The sequence below is a fragment of the Mustela putorius genome, unplaced genomic scaffold, assembly GCF_011764305.1.
Source record: "Mustela putorius furo isolate JIRA1106 unplaced genomic scaffold, ASM1176430v1.1 tig00000640_pilon_pilon_pilon, whole genome shotgun sequence".
Lineage (NCBI taxonomy): Eukaryota > Metazoa > Chordata > Mammalia > Carnivora > Mustelidae > Mustela > Mustela putorius.
This window is the reverse complement of record NW_025421432.1, coordinates 10510244-10533014: the sequence shown is the minus strand read 5'-3', so window position 1 is coordinate 10533014 and position 22771 is coordinate 10510244. Positions and strand designations below refer to the sequence as shown.

The following is a 22771-nucleotide window of genomic DNA, read 5'->3' as shown; positions in this document are numbered from 1 at the left end:
GCTGATCCCTGCTGAACCTGTTATATGCTGACTTTCATTAATTTTAAGAAATACTGCTGATTGAATTTTAGAGATCCTGGAAATCCTTGATTCAAAGTGGTTTTCCTCCAGATCTATCTGGGATTTGTAAGGACTTCAGCCATTTCCTAAATGTCACAAAGTAGTCTGGCACAGAGTGATTTTATTTTATTTTATTTTGAAAAATATTATTTTATTTTCTTTTATTTTGAAAAATATTATTTATTTGACAGAGAGAAAGAGAGAGAGAGAGAATTAGAAATCACAAGTTGGGGGGAGTGGCAAGGAGAGGGAGAGCCAGACTCCCTGCTGAGTAGTGAGCCCTGATTCAGGGCTCTGTCCTAGGGTCCTGAGATCATGGCCTGAGCCGAAGGCGGACACTTAACCAACTGAGCCACCCAGGTGTCCCTAAAGAGATCTTTGGCTCAGGACAGGCTACCAGAATCCAGGAGATGGGGGAAAGATGGGCCCATAGGAGATGGTCTGAGTTTGTTTTGTGCCGAGGTAGATGCTTTTGCTGATAACGTTTCCCCAGACCACAGGGCAGTGAGTCATTACTGGCCTAATCCAATTTGCTTAGAAGATACGAATTACATTGAAAACCCAGATATTTGATGAAGGTCATCTCATGCTCCTTTAGGTCGCACACAACAGCAGCAACAAAAAGTGATGATAGCGTAGACAGGCAGAGGAAGAGACCTAGGAAACAGTGTTCTTGAACTTGTGTTCTCATTTATGGACATGGAAAAAAAAAAAGATGAAGGAACCATTTGGAATTTTCACTTCTTCCCCCCAGCTCCTGCATCAGCCTCTTCGAGATTACAAAAATCAGCAGATTCCATGTTTTGAAGCAGTGATTCATTGATCATTTCCTCTCACTTGACATGTTTAACCAGACTAAATCAATACTTCCTAAAGGGGCAATGGCTTTGTAAAAAAAACAGCCACACAACTGGGTGACATGAAGCACCTCCAGGATAAAAGAATCCTGTAGACAAATTCCTTCTTTATCTCTTACTGGATCTGTGAATATCTTTGATTCAGACTCATAGGTGTGTGGCCATCTTGAGTTATTGAATTCATGAAGGTCAGGACACAAAAGATTTTTTTTTTCATTCTTCAGTGCATTAACTTGCCAACCACATGGTCTTAAATGACAGACACCAACGAAGACAAAGAATCTTAGTTTTAAATGGAGCAGAAGAGGTTGAAAGATAACTATGTCAAGCATCCAAAGAGCCATCCCCCCACTTTTCTTAATAAAGAATGCACTCAATTCCAGCATATTTAGGGAACAGTGCCCTTGCTTAACAAATTGACGTCACACCAGCCCAGTGTCCGCTCCCAGGCTTTATTCCTGGCAGTTCAATGAGTGCGGTATTTCAACTGGAGAACGTGCAAAGAACAAAAACAAAGGGTGTTTTTTAAAAAAATGTAATCCCTTCCGAGAAAACATGAAGGGACAATCACTTCTTCACGTGGATTGTCCCCTGGATTCAAAACTGTGCAACCAAAGACAGTTTCAGAGGGACAGATGGTCCTGGCCGTTAAGAGGGAAGGGGGCGGGAAAAGGAATAAATGAACACACTGTTTTCTGTATCAGCAAACAAAAGCGAAGGGCAAACAATAGGAATGAGCCAGCCACCATTGAATCAGAGAGTACCCCTAAACATACCTTGACTTTCTTAACACAGGGAGATCTACTTCTTCGTTAGCCAGTCTGTGCACATGCACAGAGACTCCTGCCTGCCTGCTCACCCTTGAACCTAAGGATGCTGCTTCTCCCAGAGGAACTGCGTTTTGGCCGGGTGCACGCAGCCCTCCCTGCGACTTGACAATGCCACTCGTGAAAACCAGTAAGGGACTGCTGAATGAGGTCGAGGACGTGCATCGCACTGGTTTCCTTCGGTCGAATCGCACATTTGGACGGGTGTGGTCAAGTGCACAGGGCACGCCAGGACCTTGCTTCCCCTCTGGGCTGTGGGGGGATGGGGCTGTGGGGGATGGAGCCATGGGTTGTGGGATGGCGCCCGGGGGGTGGGGAAAATCCATTTGAACGCTGCTGTCTCCTGCGTGGGGCTGAGGCCTGCCAGCTTTTGTTTACTCCTTCTTACACAAGAAGATCGCAGCTGTTTCTTTCCGTAAAAAGGAGGAGAAGAATATAGCCACCTACCTCATATTTTCCCCTCCTCCAAATGTGTGGGGAGCCCAACAGCTGTCTTTGCCAGTCCTGCCACTCAGGATTGGATAGCTCTACATGAGCAAGAGTGGAGTGGGGACGCTGAGATTGCTGGCTGGCGTGAGGTGGCAGGTGGGAAGGAGCCGGTCTCCTAATGGGCTCACGTGGTGTGCTCCTGCGGGGATTGAATCAAAAAAGAAAAAAAAAAAAAAGCATTTAAAGGAGGCAATGAAGGGAAGTTGAATACACACGTCTTGCATTTCATACTTACAGATCTGAATGGCCGTGAAGCATGAATTCACTGGCTGTTAGTACTGGAAGGGATTTGAAAGGTCCTCTTGTCTGGGAGTTTTCAAATTATTTTTAGCAGCGGACTTTTTCTTTTTCTTTTTTTTTTTTTGGCCCGAGCACATCTTAGCCCAGGAGTATCATATCATAAACGGAAATACCTACATAGAACACGCAGGAACATCAGTGGGAAAAGTGGGATCTAAGAAATGCAGCTCTGGGAACACATGGACTCAGCACTGGGAACACAATAGGAGTGGTGGGGACTGTGGCAAACTGGCTGGGCCTGTTTGGGGTGTGCCAGCTGCCACCCCCTTCCAGCATACTGCCACCTGTGCCAGGTGGGGACCCATTCACCCATTCATCCCTTTAATTAATTCATTCATTTCCTAAGTCCTTACTACATACCACGTAGAGTTTTATGCATACATAAAATGGATAAGATCCCTGTTCTCAGAATGCTTATATTCCAAGGTAAGAGGCAGTTAATAAAAAGGGAAATGCATAAAAATGTATGTATTTGTAAGTTGTGAAATACCTCAAGAAGAAAAGTAAAGCAGGGTAAGGGATAGGAAGTAACTGAGAAAGGAGGCATTAAAGAGAACTATCTGGAAGGGACTTTTAAGGGAATGCATTATAGCAGAGAATTAAGTGATAGGAAGAAATGACCCGTGTGAGGATCTGGGGGTATGGCGGGGTGGGGAACATCCCAGAGAATAAAAAAGGAGACGGTGGGCATTCTGAGGCAAACATTGCTTTTACCCACCACCCCTTCTAACTGAGGACCATTTGGAAGTCTGCCCCGGTTCAAACTCTTCTGTGTACCTTAGACAGGAGACCAGAGAGGTAAAGATGCTTGTCCAAGGCTACACAGGGAGGCACTGGGACTGGAGCCCAGATATTTCAGCTTCCATCCAGTCCAGTGCTCTTTTTCCTATCAAATGTGTGCACTCATCATTTTCTTTCATGCCCCAAGAATGGGGTAGTCTTGAGTCGACATGACTAAGGCTTAAATGACTAATGAACAACAACGCAAAAAGTATCAATTTCCAGTTGGGAATTCAAGGAAATATCTAACTTTTCCTAGAAGTCTGTCCTAATTAACCTAGTCAATTTCTACCCTGGGGTATAATTCTAGGTTGTGTAGCCTTACCATCTTTCTGTGCTTTTTACAAATATGATTAATATTTAAGTCATTTACTCTTATCCAATAAATTAAATCCCACAGCAACCAAAGAGTGTAGAATACAGAAAAAAAAAAAATCCAAGTTACCGGTGAAGAGAACAAAAATTATCAGCTAAGTCTGACCAATTTTAAGAGGCATGTTGATTTTTTTAAAAAATATGCTCAAATTATCCAGTTATCTCACATCCCTAGTTCACTTCCCTCTCAAAAGTTAGGTCAGCTGAGAGATGAAATACTGGTCTTTGATTATCTCTGGGTTCAGAGAACAGAATACAGCAGTTTGCTTCTGCTCAGTCAACCCATTACTAGTTCTCCAATTAGCCAGACATTAAAGTCAGGTAAAAAAAAGAATATTGACCTATCAGAATGGATAAAACATTATGGCGGGCTCCTCCTTCTCCCACTTTCCTCCTCTGCCTGAGGCTACAGCCACAACGGGGATGGCTTCCATCTGTGTTAAAGGAACACGACTTACAGATTGGCTCCAAGACAAAAAAATGCACCTTCATCTTCTGCAACAGGTATAAAATGTACCCCGATAATAACCTATAACTTCTCTCTTCGTTTCTTAAATACAAATAAAATTTGCTTTTCATTCATATTTCATTACAAAAAATACATATAGGTTGAAAAATCAGAGAGAAGCTCACTCAAAAGAATCTTTTGTATTTAGTTTTCCCTTCTAGTCGGTAGATGTGAAAGGCAGTGTCATGTCCCACTCATTGAAATCTTTCGAAATGCCATTAGACTTTTCCGAATCTTCTAGATAACATGAAAGGAAATCAATAGAGATCCTCCCAGGTGAAAGGAGTTTGACTAGTTAGTGTGTCACTCATTTAGGTTAACCAATTAGAAGGCAGTCAGTTGTTAGATATTGGTTATGTTTCATTCTTAGGCATTTATACATGCTTCTGTGGCAGATTTTGTTTAGGAAACATCAATAGCAATGGCAATGCCCAAGGAAGAAAAACAACCTATAAAATTAAAGTCTAGGTTTCCCTTTTATTGAAAGTACAGAGGAAAATTATCTTGAGCTAAGCATAGACCATTTATGGGACATGTCTCAGAAATATTTATTTTTTTTTCTATGTGTGCTTTGGGTTGATGCTGATTTAGTTAAATCTCTGAATTATTTTATTAAGCATTTAATTTAGTGGGTATCTACAGTAGGGGAGGTAGGAAAACGTGGGTATAATTTATACAGTTGTTTACAGTGTTCATAGAGATTGGACTAACCCATAAACTAACATAAGTGTCATCAAGTATAAAATTTGTGTTATGAAAATTATAAAGGGCTAAAATAACTAGGGAAGAGTTTATGGAAAATGAAGTTTGGATTGGGTCTGAAATCATAGGTTAGGATTGGATTTGTGGAGAGAAAAGAAACCTGGCAAAGAGACAAGCATGACAAAGCCACAAGGCAGTAGCAAGCCTGCCCAGTACATGAAGGAAGGGGGTTGGGAAATGACAAGATCGGAGTAGAGAGGATGCCTGACAGATACTAGTAAGGCATACTGGGGAGAAACTTGGATCCTGGGAAGAGAAACTTGTGTTGTTCTAAGAGGCACTAGAGAAACCTTGCTTGGTTTCTCTAGCTTGGAGCTAGAGATGCTGGTGGTGATAATGCAGAAAAAAAATGTGAGGGGACATAGGATCAAAATTTCAAAAATCACTTGGAAGCTTACTGCAACATTCCTGCATAAATGGCCCCCAAAGGGTGGTAACAAAAAGAAAAGAGGTCTAAAGAAGAACGTGGCATGATGCTTGACTCCGTCCTACATTTATTCACAGAGGTGGATTGGATGCCTCTCTGTGCTATAGATATAAATGCACAATACCATCTCTCCCCTATGGGTTGTAAAGTCTAGAAGACTGTGATCAGGACTGAGGTTGAGAACCCGTATGTGGGTCTTTTAGGAAAGTGGTATGTCAAATGACTCTTGCAGAAAGTGAGACCAGACAAATAAAATACTCAAGTCCTTGGGCTATTCTTTTATCCTTAGTGAGCCTGGTCATCCTGTAGGAAAACAACCAAGGAGTGAGATAATGCTTGGTCAGCCTGCATGTCCATCAGCCTTGGCAATGGCTAAAGGTTGACCTCTGAACTCCCAAAACCCCACTCCCAAGTGCCAGTGATCTTTTCAGTATCAAAACTGGTGGGAAAAACTCTGGACCAGTACTCATATGTCTCCTGACTGGAGTCTTGACTCTGACACTTGCTTAGTAGTATGATCTTGGGAAGTCATTTATACTTTCAAAAATCTCATTCGGTTTCTTCATTTTTGAAGCTGAACTAAGACCAGTTTCCTGGCAAACTCAGAGGATTGTCAGGAGGATCGAGGGAGAAATACTTATTAAGGTCACTAGAGTGCTATGATGACGGTGGGCCCCGAAGAGAGTGAAGAAGACCACTTGCCCTTTTCTGGTTATCAGGGAGTGATTTTTTAAAAAAAGATATGTAAGAATCATTCTTATGCTAGGAATTTTAAGCCTTGATCTAAAGAAACAACTCTGGTCTAGTGATGTGTTAGTTAAATGTTTTTGCTGGGGAATGTCTTTTTTAGCTCCAAATGAAAATTTGCATAAATCTTCAACATATGAGACAGAGAAAACAGGGAATCATTTTTAGCATAAAGATTTTTTAAAATAATTTTTAAAATTTACTTGTTAGGAAATCCATTGATGGAAATAATGAAATTGTTTCGAGTAACATGAAATTAGAGATGGAATCATATCCACTTCAACCTCCAATTTCATATTTTTTTATTTTGGTTGCAGTATCAAGACAATTGTCATTCACATAGATAAGTAGCTAAAAATGGCAATAATTAGCTTTATCAGTTTACCTTGAATTCTCTGCAAAATCTTTAAATAAACAAAACAGGAAAAGCTTTGCTTCAATGTCTGAGCACAAAAAAAGTTAACAGACAGGAAATGTTAATACAAAGAGGAAGAAAAAAGGTTAAATTTGGTACACACTGCTTGGGTATAAGTTTTGTTTTATTAATGTGTTTTAAATAGTAAAATGTTTCAACAGCAATTGTTTGGATCAAATACCTGTGGAACTGTTAAAAGAACTCTCTGGAACCTTAAGCGTCTACAGAATTGTGTTTGAAGCTGGCCATGGGCATTGAGCACAGGATACTGTTCTAAGCACTGTGTTTTATTTCTTAGTTCTGGTAATCACTGTATGAGGTGGAGGAGACCCTGAGACTCACGAAAGTTGAGTGACTTTGCATAGAGCGCACAGTTGGAAAATAGCTCAGGCAAGATTCAAACCCAGGTTGTTTGAATCCAGGGTCTTAAGCCCCGGAGGAGGAGAATGGATTTATCTCTGGCTATGCAACTTAGTAGTCAAGCAGTTTCAGTTTTCGCACCAATCAATTACATATCTGTTGTGAAGCTTAGTTATGACACTATCTGAAAACCTGTGCATTTAGTAGGTGTTTAATAGATGTTTGCTGAGACTGAATTTACCCTATGGCTGACTCACAAAACCAGCTACACAGAATCCCTTAATATGGCGGTTGACAAACTACAGCCACAATATCTGGCCTGCAGCCTAATCTTATAAATAAAGTTTTATTATAACACACCTATTCGTGTATATTTCTGTATTGTTCATGTAGTTGTGACAGAGATTGTGTGACTCACAAAGTCTGAAATAGTCACTCTCTGGCCTTTTACAGGAAAACTGTGCCCATCCTTAGTCTGATATAATGACTATATTTTCTCTCAATGTCTTGAAACATGGAACCATCTCAGATAGCAATTCACGTGCCTACAGTTGAAGTGGGGGATGGGTCCTCACTCATGCACCTGCATGTGGTCGGGACTGGTGAGGTTGTTTTGGGCAAGTAAGTGCTCTCTGTGCTACCATACTTTCCCTGCTCAGTCTACCAATACATCTCGGTCTGCATCAACATGTTTTTAGCGTGTTTTATATATTGTAAAACATAGCTATGTTTGGGTGCCTGGGTGGCTCAGTGGGTTAAGCTTCTGCCTTGGCTTGGGTCATTATCTCAGGGTCCTGGGATTGGGCACCGCATCTCTGCTATCTGCTCAGCAGGGAACCGGCTTCCCCCTCTCTCTCTGTCTGCCTCTCTGCCATTTGTGATCTCTGTCTGTCAAATAAATAAATAAAATCTTTAAAAAGCAAACAAACAAAAAACATAGCTATGTTTATTGGAGAGATTTTTTTAAAAAGATGGGATTAAGAAATCAAGCTACTGATAGCTTAGAAATAATTGTTGGCAAAATTCAGGAATTTTTTTTTTTAAAGAAAAAGTTGGGCTATTCTCCATCATAAATGAACACCAAACAAAGAAATAGTATTACATTGGGTGTTACTTAAGTTAAATAAAGGAATTATTTCCTTTGGGTTTAAATTGTTGTTTGTGGAATTTCTTAAGGAACACAGAATTGGAGGGAAGTAGAGAAGCAATACAGGTTCTGCATCTCATTCTACAAAGTGGGCAGGATGCTTTTGGTCAAAAAAATTCCATATTATCTTGGTTAATCAGATCACATTGACAGTTTCAAACCTCATCTTCCATTTCTATACCTATTTGAAGCTGACTAGGAAGTGAACATTAGCAGAAGGGATTCTATGTTTCACAAAAGCTCAGTAATCACTCCCCTACCTACAACCTCAGTGACTTGTGTCTGTGGGTGGTTTCCCCTACCTATAGAAGTATATTTGTGTTTAGAATATAAGGCTATAATAGTGATTTTTAAGCATATAAGGCAACAACTAAAAACTTGGGGAAAAATTCCTTTCATTCATTCATTCTACAAATATATATTGAGCGCTAATGATGGACTAGCCACTGGTCATACATGACATCCAACTCAGACATGTTAGCAGTGCTGATGGAGCTGGGGAGGACAGATAAGAGGCACCACTTATTTATTTTTTTTTTCAAATTTTGATAAACATAAAGAAAATGAACAGGGTGAAGTGATAGAGAAAAACATGGTTAAAAACAATGGGAAGTGACTATGGTGGTTGTGGAGGGTAGGCAGGAAGAAGGATCTGGCTGGATGTGCAAAGGCCCTGAGACATGAACAATCTTGGGATAATCAGTGAATTGAAAAGATGACTGTGCTTGGACAGAGTGGAATTAGATGAGGTTGGAGAATGAATGAAAGATCTCCCAACCTATTTCAAGACAGAAGAACAAGTTAAGGTTTTGTATTTTTTTAAATTAAAATATTGCTTGACTTACTATAAGAAAGACTGATACAAGAAAGCTTGTCTGGATGAACTTTTGATGTCCCTTCTAAGTGACATTATTTCTCATCTATTTATCGTTGAAATCTCCAGCTAAGGGAAAGGTAGTGATTGTGTAATATGACACACCCTTTTGTGGATAATTATATAATGCCACTAGGGTAAAAGCATTTAGAGAGAGGAGGTAATTTCACTCTTTTCAGCCTGGAATTTTTAGTAGATGAAGACAAAACATTTTCGGCTGTCTCCAATACATTGCCATCTCTGCAGAGAATCCGATTACTCCCCTTTCTCCCTTTTACAAAAGATTCATGTCTCAATTTATCTCACTAAATAAAAACATTTATGTAAACTTTGCAAACTGCATTCCTGAGAAACCAGCAGAACCAAAAGGCAATAATTAATGCAGGATTCATGTATATATGTGTTATATTTAACTTGTTGCAATGCCACACATAGTGTTGCAATTTATGATGCTATCATAGTGAACTTGACAGGGAATTATAACTTCTGAGATGTTAGGATTTTGCAGATGATAATTTACGACACTATCTCTACATATAAAAATATGATCTCAGCAGGTATCCCAGGCCACGTTGCAATTTAGAGGAGTCTGAATAGAGTGATAAAATTATGATGATGATAATTATTAGAATGAAAGCCAGCTATCACTAAGCAACTGGACAGAACAGAGAAGTCTGGATTAATGATGCTTTAGAGCCAAGGAAGGAAATTGGTTCCTTCTGCATTATGGGTCACTCAACTTTGAAGGGCTTGGTTGTGAAATATGAGATGATAGCATGTATCCCATTAATATCACTTACCTTCAGAGAGGATCAATACAGAAATGGGAAAGGTAGAGTTTCAAGTTCTATAGTTTCCACCTGCAATTTCACTAGTAAATGGAAAAGCCGGGATTGATTACTTAGAAGATTAAACTATTACTGCAAAGCTGTTATGGTGAGTAGATTATATGTCTTTTGTAAGCATGCTATTCTGGGGGAGCACGTGTGGTGTCTTGGAAAGAGCAAGATGAAGAGCCAGAAGACTTGATCTGCTCACTGCAGATTAGTATGACTTTGGACAAGTCACTTGATCTCTTCGTCAACTTCCTCATCAGTAAAATGAAGCCAGAATATATTACTTCTTTTGCCTACTTCACTAGAGTTTTTCAGTCAAAAGAGAACATTGGGTTATCTGTGAAACACTATACTTTTGCACTAATCATTATGTATTGTTTTTCAGTGGAAATTAGGAGATTACTCGATGGTCACTGTAATGTATGTGCCTTGTCACACTTTTGGGACCCAAGGGACATCTGTACCTTAGGTGGTGCCACATTGAGGGAGAGGGGTTGTCGATGTACTTTACCTTTTTAATTACCCTTGGTCTCAAAACAAACAAATGAATTCTATCATTCTTCCTTTTGCTGAAGATCCTAAGCTGTGATTTGGAGAATAGAACATTTACAAGGAGAATAAAACAATTAGGTAGGCTTCAATCAGTAAAGACTCTTTGGTACTCTCACTCAACGGTTAGAAAAATTATAAATATCACTGCCTATTGGACATCTCTTCTGGATATCTCACAGATACTCAGCATGTCTACAACTGAATTTATTTCTCTTCCCTTTCATAATGAACAATATGATCATCTCTATTATTGCCAAACCCAGCAACTTGGGAGTTAGTTCAAATTTTTCTTCTAGTTCAACTCCCACAGTACACCCAACATTAACCCCCTAAATTCCATTTCCTTAATTTATTGGGGAAACATACATTCCATTCTATTCGTGTTGCCTCTGCCTTGATTCTGATCCTTATTTTTCACAGCAGAATTACAATAATAGTTTCCTAACTGTTCTCCTTTGTCTAGTACCCGCTCTTATATATAAACCATCCTCTTCAGAAATGGCAGACTAACTTTCTAAATTAGAGATTTGACCAAATTATTCTCCTGTTAAGAATTTGGTAATGCTTCCCAGGGCTTCCAAGTCACAGTATCTCATCAGATATGATTTTGTTTTCTGCCCCCCCATATCTATCCTCAATCAAGCCTCATTAGCCATACCCTGAAGCATGTCCTCTGTTTTGTCAATATCATACTGTTTCATGCTTCTAGACTTTCACATATGATGCTGTCATAGCTTGGGAAATTCTTTTCCCCCTTCTATGCCTGGCTAACCATTGTTTAGTCTTCAAATTTCAGCTCTATTGCATCTCTTTCTAAAAGACTTCTTGTTGTCTATTCATTTTATTGTCACTTCCCTGGGCTCTGAGAATGCCCTGTGTACATCGTTACTGTATTCATCAATCCCAATTAATCCTAATCTTAATGTTTTCCTGTGTATCACTAGATTCAAATACTGATGGGGTCATAACCTGGTACTCATTAATTCAACTTCTTCCGAATGGATGAATCAGCCCATTTAATACGGTGGCCATGTCAGAAGAGTAGAGTCATACCCTGACTGGGTGGAATGAGACAAGGGGAGCCAAACTCTAAAGTCATTTCCTGCGAAGGCATTGGAGTGACAATTTAAGGACGCAAAAGGGAACAAACTGAAAAAGAATGAGAAGGAAGAAGACCAGAAAAGTTCAGGATAAATCTTATAAAAATAGTTTCTAGCCAAGGGTTGACATGCCCACTAGTTATGGGAGCACCCTCAAAGTTATAAGATTACAGAGGACACTACGGTATTTTGCATTGTTTGAGAGAAAAGGAATAGTCAGTGCAAAGGCAAGAGTGTTTAAAGAACATTAAAAAAGGCCAGTTTGGCAGGAGCAGAGTGAGTGAGGGTGTTGGGCACTGAATTGCGTCCCTTCAAATATCACATATTGCAACCCTAACCTTCAGCATATCAGAATGTCACTGCATCTGGAGACAGGGCCTTTTAAGAGATGATTAGGTTAAAATGAGGCCATGAGGATGGGCTCTGATCTTGTCTGACTGGTATCCTGACAAGAAGAGAAAATTTGGACATACACCGCACTGAAGGAAAAATCACATGAAGAGTACTGCAAAAAGGTGGACACCTACCAGCCAAGAAGGAACACCTCAGAAGAAACAAAACCCATTGGCACTTTGATTTTGGGTTTCCAGCTTCCAGAACTGTGAGAAAATAAAGTTCTGTTGTTTCAGACACCCATTCTGTGTTATTCTGTTACGGTGCCCTAGCAAATTAATACAGAGGGGAAGAGTAGTAGATCTGGTCAGCAAAATAACAGGAGTTTGAGCAGAGGGTGTGGGGGAAAATTGTGCTGTGGGGCTCTGTAGGTCATTGTAAGGAGTTAAGATGGATATTATCATCTGACTTTTACCTTCATGGAGATTGGGAACTGACCAGGAGTCACACTGATAAGGCATTCAAAGTTGTCAACTGTGTAGGCGAGAAGGATATTGGGGATGCTTCCTTCCTTTCATTTAACACCTGTAAATAAATGAGATCCAAAGTGATAAAACAGGATCTCAAAGTGACCTGCCCAAGATGACAGAGTAATTGTGTATAAGAATAAGAATCAGGCATCCTGTACCCTTTACTACTTTGTGCTTGGAGAGAAATGCATTTGGCTCCTCAAGTAAAGAATATTATGCAAGTTCAATTGCATAATATTTGGGGAAGGTTGGATGTATTTGTGTGAGCATATATTAACACTCGAGTGAGTTATGGTAGGAAGGGAATATTCTGTGATACTCTCAGCTGCCCATCCATGTCTCTGTGACTCAAGGACACATAGCTTAAAAGACTGGCAGGAACAAGTGGAAATTATTCATGGGCTCTAGTCACAGACTGTGTTTCCACAGATGTCCTTCATGGTGGATCATTTCATTGATAGAATAATTTTCAGAGATGACAATAGCAATGGCTAACCTCTAAACTATTCTCCAACAGGCTAGGAAAATGAGGATTTCTGATTTTAAGTTAATAAAGATTTTGTGTATGTGAGTGTATGTATATACATATATGTACACATACACAACATATGTAATTTGTATAATACATATATGACATGTACATATATATGTATATGTACTCTATCATATATATACTATATATGTTATATATTTCTATATACAATAGAGAAATATCAAACAAAGATAATAAAATATGTTTAACTGCATAAATATGCTTAATTAAGTCTGAAGAATGTTACATAGAGGTCTGAGTTTAAATCCTAATTCTGGTTCTTAACTAACTACATGAACTTGGAAGCATTAATGAACCTCATCAAGGTTCAATTTCCTCATCTGAAAAATAGGATCATAATCTTATTATTATCTAGCTCATAGGGTTGTGACCAGATTAGAGCAGATACTGGGCATCAGTCTCTTAAGATAATGCCTGGGTCACAGTAAGTGTTCAATTAGGGTAGCTTATTTTCATTAATTTTTTTTTTCTCTTCTGCTTGCCTTGGTTTTAATTTCCTCTTCTTTTTCTAGTTTCCTAAGATGGAAGCTAAGATCATTGATTTGATCTTTCTTCCTTTCTAATGTAGACATTTGATGCTATATTTTCCCTAAGAACTGGCCCCATTAGTTTCACTCCACAAATTTGATATATTGTTTTTATTTTCATTCAGACCAAAACACTTTCTAGTATTTTTTTGTGATTTTTCTCTTTCATCCATGGGTCAATTTCCAAATATTTGGAGAGTTTTACAGGTATATATTTCTGGTATTGAGTTCTAGCTTGAATTTCTTATGGCCAGAGAACATATTTTGTATAATGTTAATCCCCTTAAATGTATTGAGAATTGTTTTATGGCTCATAATAATGTCTACTTTATTTTATTGGATGCTCTATATGCCCTTGAGAATAACATGTATTCTGATATTGTTGGATGGAGTACTCTATAAATGCTAATTAGGTCAGCTGTTGTTCTAGTGGCCAAGTATTCTGTATATTCACTGATTTACTCTCTACTTTTGCTATCACTTACTGAGAGTAAAGAGTTGAAATTTCCAACTATAATTATTGGAACCATAAAATGTCACTCCAGAATTTCTTTGATTAGAGTTTGCATGGTGTATCTTTTTGCCATTCTTTTTTTTTTAATTATTAAAATCTATTTGTTAAGTGGTATCTTTCAGGCATCATACAGTTGGCTATTGCTTTTTTATCCAATCCAATAATATCAGTCATTTCATTCAAGTATCTAGACCTTTTACAATCAATGTAGTTATTGATATTATTGGTTTTAAATCTTCCATATTGCTATTTGCTATTTGTTTATCTTTTCTTATTTATTCTCTCCATTATTTTTTTGTATCAGGTGAGTATTTTTATTATTGTTTCATTTTTACTATTGGATGATTAGCTATAACTTTTAACTTTTTTTAGCAGTTGCACTGAGGTTTACATTATATATTTTTAACTTCTCACAATTTGCCATTAAGTAACATTACAACACGTCACACATAATATAGGAACCTTACGGCATTGCATATGTGCAATTCTTGTTTGATCCTTTCTGTTTTGTTGCCAAACTTTTCACTTCTATTTACAACATAAAATTCAGAATTCACTGCTTTTATTTATTTACTTATTTTTTTTGAAGAGCTGCATGTCTTCTAAAGTGGCTGGAAAAGACGGAAAAAAAATCTGTTCTATACTGACCCAAATTTTATCTATTTCTTGTGCTCTTTATTCCTTTATGTAAACCCAAATTTCTGCCTTTTGTCATTTTTTATCTGTCTAGAGAATTTTCTTTAATATTTGTACAAGTGAACATTTGCTGGTAATGAATGCTCTCCCCTTTTGTTTGTCTGAAATTTTTTTTTTTTAATTTTTTATTTTTTATAAACATATATTTTTATCCCCAGGGGTACAGGTCTGTGAATCACCAGGTTTACACACTTCACAGCACTCACCAAATCACATACCCTCCCCAATGTCCATAATCCCACCCCCTTCTCCCAAACCCCCTCCCCCCGGCAACCCTCAGTTTGTTTTGTGAGATTAAGAGTCACTTATGGTTTGTCTCCCTCCCAATCCCATCTTGTTTCATTTATTCTTCTTCTACCCACTTAAGCCTCCATGTTGCATCACCACTTCCTCATATCAGGGAGATCATATGATAGTTGTCTTTCTCTGCTTGACTTATTTCGCTAAGCATGATACGCTCTAGTTCCATCCATGTTTGTCTGAAATTTTTATGTGGCTTAAATTTGGAAAGATATTTTTACTTTTTAAAGAACTCTTGATTGGTGTTTTGTTTTGTTTTGTTTTTGTCTTTCGGTATTTTAGATGTTTCTCTGACATCTTTTGATTTGAACAGTTTCTGATGAGAAGTATGCCTTCATCCTTTTGTTCTTTTTTATGTAATTTGTCTTTTCCTCTTAGTTGCTTCCAAGATTTTGTCTTTAACACTGTCCCCCCCCAAGCTCATTATGATTTTTTAAAAAAAGATTTTATTTATTTATTTGACAGAGAGAGAAAGAGAGATCACAAGTAGGCAGAGAGGCAGGCAGAGAGAGAGGGGGAAGCAGGCTACCTGAGGAGCAGAGAGCCTGACATGTGGCTTGATTCCAGGACCCTGAGATCATGACCTGAGTGGAAGGCAGAAACTTTAACACACTGAGCCACCCAGGCACCCCTCATTATGATTTTTTAAACTTTTTTGTAAAGATTGTTATTTTCTGCTGAAGATTCATTGAACTTCTTGGATGGTTGGGTTTATTTTTTGCAATTTAAATCAAATATTGTAATTTTCAATTTCAATTTTTTTTTTAAGATTTTATTTATTTGACAGACAGAGATCACAAGTAGGCAGAGAAGCAGGCAGAGAGAGAGAGGAGGAAGCAGGCTCCCCGCTGAGCAGAGAGCCCAATGCGGGGCTCAATCCCATGAGCCCGAGACCATGACCTGAGCCGAAGGCAGAGGCTTTAACCCACTGAGCCACCCAGGCGCCCCTCAATTTCAATTTTAATATTTCAAATATTCTGCTCCCCTCTTCATCTCCTGGAACTTTAATTTCATGTATTTTATACACAATATTGTCCCATATCTCACTGATTTCTTGTTTGTTTTCATCAGTCTTTCTGTTTGTTTTAGATTTCTTTTTGCTCTATGTTCAAATTCACTGATATTTTCTTTTATAGTGTCTAATCTGCTATTAATCCATCTAATGGATTTTTTTTACATCATATACTATATTTTTCTTTTCTAGGAATTCCATTTGGGTGCTTTTATCTTTAAAATTTCCCCTTATCATGCTCTTTTTCCCCCTACCTTATTTAACATTTAAAGAATATTTATATAAGATATTTTTACATACATGCCTGCTGGTTCCATCATTTTGGCGTGTTTTTGTATTCTTTGATTTATTCCTGGATTTATTAATTGTGTTGTATTTTTGAATTAATATTAGATTATTTTTTTCCTGACATATGATTAGGTTACTTGGAAACAGTTGGATCCTATCCTGTAAGCTTTGTTAGAGTGGGTCTAGAGCAGTCTCCTTAAGCTATGGTTAATTTGCCCCATTAATGAGATAGTGCCCCACTGAGGATTCTACCCAGTGTTCACTGAACTATGACATATTTTCATTCTCGCTTTCAGGATAACAAACTAATCTCAGCCCTGTGTGAGCTTAAGGGGTTTGCCACCTACCCCTTTCTTGTATTTATTTCCCCAGTTTTAGTTAGTTGCTTCCCCTGAATGTGCAGATCATAACTCAGCCAATAATGTGAGGAAACCCTTCTCTGTATCTCTAGAGTGCAGCTTTCCTGTGCACAACTTTCTTCTTTTTGCTACTCACCCTTCAGAGACTAGCCTCCTGTATCCCTAAACTTCCATCTCTATCTCCTCAACTTATCAAGTCTGATGAACTACACTTGTGTCCCCTCTTGCCTGTGCTACAGTTGGAAACTTCCTATATACCAGTTAGCTGGTGAAATCACAGGGCTTTTAGGATGAACAACTTTCTTGATTTAGTCAGGACTATTTCACTTTTAGCACTGAAAGTCTCATGTTCTGGGAACTCTCTACGTTCCAGGCAAACAAAGATGGTTGGTCACTCCTAGTCACATTGTTGCTTTCTTTATTTGGGAGATTGCAGTCCTGTACTAACTTTGGGTCAATATCTAAAAACTGTGGGACACACACACACACACATTTCGATATTCTAATTGTTTCAAGTTGTTCCTGTTTCTCTGTTTTGGTCAGAAGCGGAAACCCTGATTTATTTGGGGGTTCACTTATTCTTTTATGTGAAAAATTGGAGAAGACAGAAACAAAATTGGAAAGACCAGTTGAGACCTATATTATTATGGTCTTAGATGATGATGGCTTAGACACAAATAGTGATATATGTGATGGTTATTGGTGGAAGGAGTTGAGCTATATTTGAGATATATGTTAAGTAGGACAAGGTCCTAAAACAATCGATGAGATACTTTTTCTAAACTTACTTTGATAATCCAAATAATTGTAAACCCAATTACTGTGATTCAGCATATATTCTTTGATCTTGCCCACAAGGTTTCATAGGTTAGATCCCTAGGAATAAGGACCCATGCTCACTGGGCAGAGAATCTGGTAGTTGGTGAAAAACTTGGCAGAAAGGAGTCAGCAATTCATAGATGATGTAGAGTAAGAGGTTGCACTTCAGGGCATAGTAGTTGTAGTAGTTGGCATATTTGGGTCTCTCCCAGGAATGGAAATTCCCATGAAGTTTGTTGTCACCAGAAGGGAAGAGGAAATATGTGTCTAGGCCCAGTGGGCCATGTCCTTTGACATCTGATAGGTTCACAGCTACCTGGGCACAAAGTCTCTGCTAATCCTTATGCAGATGTTGGGCATCATGAAACTTTACCGAGGATCCAGGAAAAAAAATTATTTATATCCTCCATGTTTTCTTTCACATACTTCATCAAGATTTAGATGCTCTAATTAATTGAATGCAGACCGACTTTTTGGGAATGGAGAAAAGTGATAGCCTAAGAAATACCCATATGGGAACGTCTCGTGGGATAACACAAGATTACATATAACTCTAACCTCTGTGGAAATGCCTCACAGGAAGGCCAAACAAATTCAATTGGCTGATGTCAGATCTTTCCTGAGTGAGCAGAGGAAAAAAATGTGGGGATTGGATGTATGATACAGGGGAAGGAATCAAATCAAGGGAGAAAAGAGAAAAGAGGTGACTTTCTCAGGGGTTTTCATCCTCAACTGAAACTGACCAAGGAGAGAGAGAAAAAGTGACCAATTTTTTTTTTTTTCATGCTTTGTTGTGAATGCATATTTTTATTATGTTTTATAAAAATAAATCTCTCTTATAAGGCAACTTCGTGCTCAGGTGATTCATACATTTGTGTTAACAAATAGCTTTTCAGTGACAGAAATCTGGAAAAATGTCATAGAACAGGTCTCTCCAAAGAAAATTCTAGAGAAAGAGGGACTGAAATAAGCAGATTAGAATATAAGATCTTCAGGGAAGGAACCACATCTGATATATTGAACTAACTGCCAACACTCAACCCTCATGCCTGCACATGGTAGGTGTTCAACATATATTACTGAATAAAAGCTAAATTTTGAGAAATAAAAACATTGCATGGGCAAATGACTTTGGAAATGCTATATCCAACCCCCTTTTTTCATATTTTTTTATTAACTTCTTTTCAGCATAACAGAATTCATTGTTTATGCACCATACCCAGTGCTTCATGCCATATGTGTCCTCCGTAATACCCACCACCTGGCTTCTCCAACCTCCCACCTCCTGCCCCTTCAAAACCCTCAGATTGTTTTTCAGAGTCTATAGTCTCTCATGGTTCATCTCCCCTTCCAATTTCCCTCAACTCCCTTCTTCTCTCCATCTCCCTATGTCCTCCATGTTATTTGTTATGCTCCAACAAATAAGTGAAACCATATGATAATTGACTCTCTCTGCTTGACTTATTTCACTCAGCATAATCTCTTCCAGTCCCATTCATGTTGATACAAAAGTTGGGTATTCATCCTTTCTGATGGAGGCATAATACTCCATAGTGTATATGGACTACATCTTCCTTATCCATTTGTCTGTTGAAGGGCAGAGATAGAAACTAGAGATACAGTAGAACGTATCAATGAAACTAGAAGCTGGTTTTTTGAAAGAATCAATAAGATCGATAAACCATTGGCCACACCAATCCAAAAGAAAAGATAGAAGGCTCAAATTAATAAAATTATGAATGAAAAGGGAGAGATCATAACTAACACCAAGGAAATAGAAACAATCATCAGAAGTTATTATCAGTAAGTTATTATCAGTTATTATCAATAAGTTAAACAACCTAGATGAAATGGATGCATTCCTGGAAAACTATAAACTCCCAAAATTGAACCAGGAAGAAATTGACCACTTGAATAGACCGATATCTAGTAACGAGATTGAAGCAGTGATCAAAAACCTCCCAAAACACAAGAGCCGGGGACCTGATGGATTGGATTCCCTGGGGAATTCTACCAAATTTTCAAAGAAGAAATAACACCTATTCTCCTGAAGCTGTTTCAAAATATTGAAACAGAAGGAAAACTCCCAGACTCTTTTTATGAAGCCAGCATTACCCTGATCCCCAAACCAGGCAAAGACCCCATCAAAAAGGAGAATTTCAGACCAATACTGATGAATATGGACGCTAAGATTCTCAACAAGATCCTAGCAAATAGGATCCAACAGCACATTAAAAAGATTATCTACCATGTTCAGGTGGGATTCATCCCTGGGCTGCAAGGATGGTTCAACATTCGCAAATCAATCAATGTGATAGAACAAATCAATAAAAGAAGAGAGAAGAACCACATGATCTTCTCAATTGATGCAGAAAAAGCATTTGACAAAATACAGCATCCCTTCCTGATTAAAACACTTCAAAGTATAGGGATAGAGGGAAAATTCCTGAACTTCATAAAATCTGTCTATGAAAAACCCACACCAAACCCCCTTTTTTGGTAAATTCACAACACATATTAACCTAGTAAAGATTCCTAAAAGACCTACAGTAAGAAAACCTATTTATTTTTTTGAATAAACTAGTTTTTCACCAGTATCTTTGACTATAGAAATGTTGTTTTAGGGAATATCTGTTAGAATCCTGCAGAAATTTTTCTGTAATCCAATATATCTTTAAGGAGGCAAAGCTAATTGTAAAGATAAGAATTTGAAGAGATAACTGTGACATCATATTGCATCCTTGTTATGTTGAATCCTTACCACAAAAATACTTTCTATATTCAAGTAAAACTGGTTTATTGTCTGAGCTGGACTTGGAATGTAGTAAGTAGAAAGCCATTTTTATTTTGCTTCTGCCCCTTTGAACCTGATATTCACCTCTAACCCCCAGGTTCCACTAACTGATATAACTCTGGAAAGTTCTCCATTGGCTTTTCTGATTACCAACAGGTAATAAATTAAAACAAAACAAACCCTTCAAACCCCACTTTTTTTCAAGGTAGTGAATAATATGGTGCAGTAGAAAGTCTAATCCATATGAACGTTAGCTGTTTCCTCTCACAGCTCGGTTATCACTCATGTTGGATGTCTGGGCCTAGGAGAAGGAGCCAGGTTGATTTTCTTACTTTCTTTTCTTCATATGGTTGCCATATTCCCTACCTGTGATTTCTGTTTTCTTCAGAGACAGGGAAAGTTGGTCAAGCAAGGGGAAGATGGAAAGGTGGAATAAACTTTGCTCGTGTTATTATAATCAGTCATGGTCCTCTGAATAGTGGACATCCCAACTGACTTTGCTCTCATGGGACATTTGGTGAGTCTCTTTTTTGAAGATACCTCCCTTTGTCTACTTTGTAGGGCATCTCTTAATCACTGTTCCGCTGACTTCAGTTAAGCCTTCTCAGCCTAGCCAGTTATGACCTCTTCATTCTCTTGGCTTCTAGTGGTACATCCCCTCAAATGGGGTCATATCACCCTTTTACACAATCTCTTATAAAATGACCCAATTTACCATTCTGATGTAGGTTCCCACCAAATTCTGAAGTGCTAATTATTCCCAACCTATCTTGGTCCTGGACTGAAAAAGGAGTAGTTCATGTCACAGTCCATGTGTTTTCAAATATGAGTTAGACATCAGTTCCTATGTCTCATACAGTCCTGAAGACATATATCAACCTCTGCGAGTGGTTCCACTATCTTCCTCTTTTGGTTTGGATTAAGGAAGAAATACATCTACTGGCATTGAGAATGAGGATGGGGACACTTACTATTGGTTATGGCTTCCAAATAATCTTCAGTGTCAGCTTCTTTAAAGTTGCACTTGAGGGGTGGTGACTGCCAAGGTGATAACATGGGTAGAACCACTTCCATAACCTCTTAGCAGGTCCCTTCATATGTAAGCTGCCACCTAGCTTTGTGAGGCTCCTTAGCACCAACTTTATTGGGCCTCTTCTGAAGCACCTAGACAAGAGAAAATGCCCCATTTAATAAACGCCCCATCTTCCCATTGCAGATGACTTAATATACTCAATCCACATGAATATCTCTTATGAGAAATGAGCAAGAGGAAACAAAGATGAAATAAGAACGAGTCAGGAGGCTTAATCATGTTTTCTTTTTAAAATAATGCATAAAGCCTACAAAATAAGAAAGAAAAAAAATGGAAAGTGCTAGTTTTATGCACCAATTATGAGCTTCATATGGTGAGTTTTACAGCCATTAGAATGTGGACAGAGATTGAATTTCACTTGTAAGAGGCTCACTTTGCTCTACTGCCCAGTTCACGACCATCAGGCAACAAATTAATTTACCATATAAATACTTATCTCTGCTGGGCTTGCTCTTGTCCTCTGGCTTTTATTTGTGTTTGACATTTACAACAATACCTTTGTTTGCCTAGCCATCTCCTGTTGTCAACAGTGGTTCCAAGTGATCCCAAAGCTATTAAGGCCACCAGAAATGCTACTAGAGTGAGGAGTCCCAGGAAAAAAAAAAAAAAAAAAAAAAAAGAAAAAGAAAAGAAAAGAAAAGAAAGGAAAAGAAAAGAAAGGAAGAGAAAAGGAAAAGAAAAGATGGTTAATATGGAATGTCAACTCTCTGACCCACATTCAGGCATCTCATCTTAGGTAGAAGAGACATGGAAAGTAAATTGCCAGACTGTGGTATGCTTGGCTTTGCCTACTCACTGCCTCTTTATAAGTTGATTAGTGTCCATTACTTAAAAACCAAGAGTTTTAAGGACGTAATTCTAACTGTTTCATTTCTTTTGAAAGCTCAGCTACTCAGGCAATAATGGCCTGTGTCTCTTCATGGCAGGCAGCTGGGGCTGGGTAGCAGAAGAGAGCTTTAGAGCAAACCTATACTTCCCAGTTGGCCCATAAGCCTCGGCCACTGGTGTTCTTGCCTGGTGCCTACAGACAGAGTTGTAGATGCCTCCTATTGTCCAAGTTTGGAGAAATCTTTCAAACCTTAGCCCTGTGCATTTTCAAAGGCAGGCTATTCCAACTTACCCCAAAGAGACTTCTTTGATCTGAATGGCTCAAACAATCCCTTAACCCCCAGATTGTTTAAAAGGTTATTTGATTTCTCTCTTCTATTCTCTGCCAGCCCATTCTCCCCCCCCCAGAGAGTTTGTTCTGTTCTTTTGCTTTAAAAAGGAAAACAAAGTGTGACTACACATCTATTCTCCAAAGACCATAGCTCTTCGAGGCTGTGAGCCAGATGCCTGATTTGTTTTCCATCCAGTCCTGTACATACAGAAAAAGTCACCGACACAAGGCCATTCTGCCTTTGACCTTCCTAGGGCTGAATGCACAGCTAGTCAACACTGGAGCTGAAAATAGAACCCAGGACTTTCAAATCATTGTTCTGCTCGCTGGGCCGTGCTTCCTCCCATAAGAACTTGGTTAAACAACGTCCTGTTTTGT

The 22771-nt window shown here is 38.5% G+C and overlaps 1 long non-coding RNA gene across 1 annotated transcript; it reads right to left on the bottom strand.

The window, feature by feature from the left end:
* Positions 1 to 357: 357 nt before the first annotated feature.
* LOC106005419 lies at positions 358 to 22444 on the bottom strand. Its single transcript, XR_001178750.2, has 3 exons — positions 22355 to 22444; positions 21113 to 21305; positions 358 to 2372 (listed from the first exon to the last, which is right to left on the bottom strand). It is a non-coding gene; the product is annotated as an uncharacterized LOC106005419 (long non-coding RNA).
* Between the last annotated feature and the right edge of the window lie 327 nt (positions 22445 to 22771).